Source organism: Myiozetetes cayanensis, unplaced genomic scaffold (assembly GCF_022539395.1).
Source record: "Myiozetetes cayanensis isolate MyiCay16 unplaced genomic scaffold, myiCay2020 scf1, whole genome shotgun sequence".
Taxonomy (NCBI): Eukaryota; Metazoa; Chordata; class Aves; order Passeriformes; family Tyrannidae; genus Myiozetetes; species Myiozetetes cayanensis.
The window spans coordinates 62803670-62809669 of NW_026086604.1; positions in this window are offsets into that span (position 1 = coordinate 62803670).

Here is a 6000-nt window from a genome sequence, read left to right on the forward strand (position 1 = left end):
AGGCCATCCTAGATGAAGGGGAAGGCAAAGTTTGCATCATGAAAATACTAGCTACTCTCAGACTTATGTTGTCTGAACATTTCTTGCTGATGCAAGCAGATACCAAATAGATATGGAGAAAGAATATGGGATTGATAAATGCAGGACTGAGTCATGGGGGAGTATTTTCTGATAACTATTTTGGGTATGACGTGCTAGCAAGGATGTAAATTTTTCTAGTTCATTCAGCTTGCCTCCAGCACCTCTGTGAGGAAAACTCCCACTATCTGTGGTGAAGGTGACCACTTCAGATGGTGAGTGGATATCTTGCTCTTATGCACTGACAGGCAGCAATCATCTAAGAAAACCATTGAAGCTGCTTCTACTCAGCGAGATGACCTAAGTCTGTGTAATCTGGAATATATAGTCTCTGCATCACCCGAGTGACCTTGCAGATGTTTATTCCTAGATCCTCTATAAATTTAGTCATGAATGGAAGGGTTGATGACAAACAGTGGGTATATCTCTCATGTATTCCTTGCAACATGTGTGAAGGAGAAACTTTTTGTTATCTGAATTAAGTGCTGGCTGTTATGGACGTGAATGTCTATGGTTGTCCAGGAATATGTTTTATTAGCCAGAGAGGGCAGAAGTTGGATTCACAGTCTAAATTCAATTACAGATGTCACTGGAGGTGAACTTTGGAAATATCAGTACGTTATTACTTGACTGGTATGTGAGAAAGAGATTCTTATTGTCTGAGAAGACACCTTGAATGTGTGCAATATCTGTGAAGAAGGTTGAATCAAAATGATTCTTTATAGCATTTGGTGCTGGGCTCCTCAAGAGGTGGTTAACATGCCAGCATTGACAGTGTGAATTAGCACAGCTCTGGCAGATTAATTGGAGGCTTTTGTTTTTTTACACAGCTTCAGATTAGGGTTGAATAATTCCTGAAATTTTCACTGCATCAAACTTCATTTTTTATTACTCATGTGGATGTTTTCTCTTGATTTGGTTGATAATTTTTTGTCATAATTGTAGTACTGTTTTCAGTAATATCATTTTTAACTTGAGGTAATTGCATTGTGGTTCACTGTTAACCCCTGACATGACACAATGTCTAGCAAATGTCACTTTTGCTTGTTTGATTTACAGAATTTGAAGTCATAATTTCTAATATTTCTCTTTCTGGATAATTTCAAAGATATAGTATACACATTTTCCCTGAATTAAAAAATAATATATGGATATTTATATGCATGTCACCAGATTAGTTTTTCATTTCATGTGTCTTAATATATTTGTTTCTTTTATCTATTTAATTTAAAATGCCCAAATTAACAATATCTGTGTTATTTCACTTAAAATTTTGTTTATGGTATTTGGATGCTTATAATGATTTGGATGCTCCTTTGCCACTTCTACACATTAGTTTTCATGTTTTTTCTTGTAATTTCCATTTTCATGTTTCATGCAATATCACTTCTTTCACAGGAACTTGCAGTATGTTATGCATCCACTACGATGTAAATATCCTGTTTCTGACACAATTCCAATAATTAATCTGTCAGGACTTTTGTTTTATCTCTATATATAGTTCATGTATATTCCTATTAGGAATTATCTTCCCAGGATGAGAGATAAGATTTGCTGTCTATGTTCTATTTCATTAGATGTTTCTCTTCAAATCACTTGTAGATCTCAAATTAATTTGTGTATCCAGTCCAATTTATATTTAATACATTTCATTTCTGTTTAATATAACATTCCAGTCAATGGACATGGTTTCTCTTGAACAGTTCCAATAAACAAGTTTTCTTCAATGATGTTGTTACTTCTTTTTGTACAGTTGATGAAATACTTTCAGCTGAAATCCTCTAAATTCTGGACAATCTAATTTCTGTGGGGGATGTTAGTGGTGTCATGTCCTTTCTTAAGAATACATATGCTTTATTTCTCAATAAGTGCAGTTTCTAAGTATTGGAAAGCTCTTGAAAAATTTATTTGTTGTGTCCATTTATGGTGGCCATGTCCAAAAGCTTATGTGCTGTATTTTAGTGGTTTTGCAATCATTCTACATGTTATTTAAAAACTGACTACACTTTTTCTCTGTGTGCAGCTTGAAAGACCATCCCTTCTTTTCTTTACCTTCATCATCCTTTCACCAAAATTTGTCACCTGGTCTTTAAACTTAGCTGTTTTATTTCATTCTTCCAGTTCTTCCAAATGTAAATGGAATTCCCCTTGTGGTTATCTTCTCATTTTTGACTTATTGAAGTCTTCTAAGGTCTGATCTCAAATTAAGGATGTAATGGAAATAATCTCTTTACAGTTTCATATTTAACTCAGTAGCAGTATATAGCCTTTGAATACTTATTTTCTTGTTACTGTTTCCTGTAAAACACATATTTCTGGGATTTAATTATTTGTGACTTCAGTGATATTGTCTGGTAACTATTCTATCTTCATGTTACCTGTAACTAAAACTTGACAGAATCAGAAGACCATTTTATAAATTATCACACTTTTTTTTCTTTATTGCCTTCCTTGTTTTCTTGAAGAAATTATATTCTTTTATCTTAGTTGTTTACGCAGGTCTCTGAAGACATGGGCTTTTTCAACAGTCTTTAGATTCTCCATCTACTTCCCCCTTTTTCCATGATTTCTCAATTTCACACTTTCTTTGTAATACCACCCAGTTCTAGTACCACATAGTGTTTATGTGCTTGTTGCTCAACCCTTTAAATATTTTAATATTTAACCCTTTAAATATTTTTGTACATTGAAATTGACTGTTTAGTGAACAACAGGAGTTACAAACATTTACGGAAAGAAAGGCAAGACCTACGTGGCTTATTTCACTGTATCCACAGAGGATATGAGATCAGTCACAGTGTTTCCCTATGACGCCCTTGCTGCCACATTCAATAGCCATCTAATTTCTGTAATAACACTCTAAACACCCTCTCAATCATTGTGTCGTGGGAATATCCAGCCTTGCCAGCAGATTCCAGGCTGTTGTGGCTCAGGATGCTATCTAAGAGTCCACTGGACCTGTTCCACAAGCCACGCTGCTGAGCCCCCACCATGACTTCACACCACACTGCGCTTTCAAACTGCTTTGAAATGCCAGCATGACTCCGTGGAAGGAGCTATAGACAGCAGACAGCTGCCTTTCTCCAGCATTCACACACAGTGATTTGAGGTTCACCTGAGTCACACCGCCTTCTTCCTTGCTTCCTGACATAGCATCATTTCTAGCATAGCCTTTCCTGACCTTCCCTTGGTTTGAAGCGATGATCCTATCCACATCCCTCCTCTCTTCTCCCAGTCCACATGGCTGGAGGAGGGATGGGAGATAGCTGCATTAGCAATGAAACTGTCCTATGTGAGGACATGAAGGAGGAAGTGCCTTGTCTCTGCCAAGTGTAGGAATAAAATTTTGTTACTTTTCCTCCTGAGTGACTATGAACACTACTCCAAGACTGTGGATTTCACAGGAGGTGGAGATTCTGCCTATCTGCCCTATGCTGCTCTAGTCTAGCAGTGTTAAACCAATGTCTCTGGGTCTGATGCCCACCTGAAAGGAGTAGTGGCAATACAAGAGTTCAGATCAGCTTTGGTTATGACTTGCACAACTAGCTAAGAGGCAATTGGGTGTTTCTAATTACCTCCTACCCTTTCAGTGGGCAAAGTATTTCTTCACCTTTCCTCCTTTCCTGTCCATTCATTCTCTTGTTGCTTCTCCCCATTCTTTTCTCCCTTTACTATTCTCTTCCTACTTGTGTGGACATAGCTTCCACATGGTGCTCACTGTACATGTCTATGTGCTGACTTTGTCCACTGAAATGTTTTGTTGAATTTGTTTTCCTGAATTTAATGTGCTAAATTGGTTAACAAATAAACCTTGCAAGCACTTGCATAAATTGTGATGCAGAAGCTTGTATTTGGAAACCAGGGTGATGATGAGGAATACGAATTACCCCCTTCAGCAGCAATGAGTTGTTAAATCAACTTAAACAGGAACCTTAGAAATACAGGGTTTGAAGAAACCTGTGTAGAACAACTATCACAACACTGTGTCATGACTACAGTGTGAGATGATGAACAAATAGATGGTTTGCAAGGTCACCCTGCTCATGGCACCAAATGTAGTGCAGATGAAGGCACAGAGAAGGAATGGCATACTGTTGTTACTGACCACAACCTGAGTCCTACTGCCGGGGGACCTGCTCCCATAATTTCAAAGGAAAAAGACATGTGAGAGTCAAGGAGTTTGCGGCTGTTCCAAGGTGAATGATGCTGATTTAGTTCCTCTTTGCCAAAAGGCAGTGCCAGAGCTGTTTGTTGGGGTGACCAAGACACTGGGAAATAGCTGTGAAGGTGAAATATACATCTGGTCTTAGATGTGCATGAACCTTTGATTAGACCAGTTTGTCACTATATCCTTCATCAACAAGATGTTCCTTCCTTTTTACTGAACTACTGCATAAATGTCTAGAAGACAACATCCCACAGTACAAGGGCGAAACTTAAATTCACTTTTGAGAAGCACTGAGGCTTCTCTTTCTGGGCTTCTGCAGTGGACTGACTGGCTATTGAAAAAGATACATGTGAGATGTTTTGATTGCTGTGTGGATTTTCTCAGCTTTTTGGCCATAGAATTCCTCAATTGTTAGACCACTTCCTGATATAACAAAATATAACTAAGTCTTCTTCAGAAAGTGTGTTCAGATCAGGTATCACTCTTAGACATATCAGGAGGTAATTATGGCAGAACCAGGTCAAGGACAGCCTTTCAGCCACTTGCCAAATTCATGTAAGGCAACTCAGCAAACAAACTCTCTGAATCCAGATGATAGTCCAGCCTCTCTCCTTGTACTAGACAAGTTTTAATTATTTCACTACAAAGAACCAGCAAAGAGATGGTAATAAATATTGTCAAAATTAATCACAATAAAAAATAATGCAGTTCTATGAACAGAGGGGGGGTATCAGCTCTCTGAAACTTGAACTCATGATTGCAGTGCTCGACATGATTGAATCTGATATCCCAACACATCACATGCAATAACTAATGAAGAACATTGTCATGGTTTAACCCTAGCCAGCAGCCAAGCCTCACGCAGCCCCTCACTCGCTCCCCCACCAGCAAAATTGGGGTGAGAATCGGAAGCATAAAAGCTGGAAAACTCATGGGTTGAGATAAAGATGGTTTAGGGAAAGCAAAAGCCACACATGCAAGCAAAGCAAACCAAGGAATTCATTCACTGCTTCCCGTGGACAGACAGGTGTTCAGCCATGTCCAGGATAGTGGGGCTCCATCATGCATAATGATGACTTCAGAAGACAAATACCATCACTCCAAACATACCCCCCTTTCTTCTTTGTTCCCACACTTTATACACTAAGCATGATGCTATATGGTATGGAATATCCCTTTGGTCAATTTGGGTCACCTGTCCTGGCTGTGTCTCCTCCCAGCTTCCCATGCACCTCCAACATCCTTATCGGCATGGCAGTACAAAAAGTAGAAAAGATGTTGGCTCTGCGTAAGCCCTGCTCAACAGTAACAAAAATATAACCCTGTGTTCAGCACAAATCCAAAACATAACTCAGATGAAATGATAACACATAGCTCTGAAGTATTTTTCTTAAGAGATATGGGATATTCTCCTCCCAACTCACACTCTCTATTACTCATAATCTCTTTTACTCTTTCCTCCTTGTTTTCAGATTGTGATTTCTCTGATTGGCTTCAGAAGAAGAAACCTTTTTTCTTTTTAAAAATAAAAGAAAATAAATAAATAATCAAACAAATAGAATGGCACTAGTGCTTTTTCATATATTTTATTATTCTGTATGTGTACCTTGTATGGTTTAATTCTCTTTTGTGTTTTATAAGAGTTTTGGAGGGTCTGAATTGTGTGAAAAGACTAATTAAAAATAAAATTTGATATTTTAAGGTAACATTTTGAAACAATATTTAAAGTCTTGTGCAAAAACAATATTAAAAAA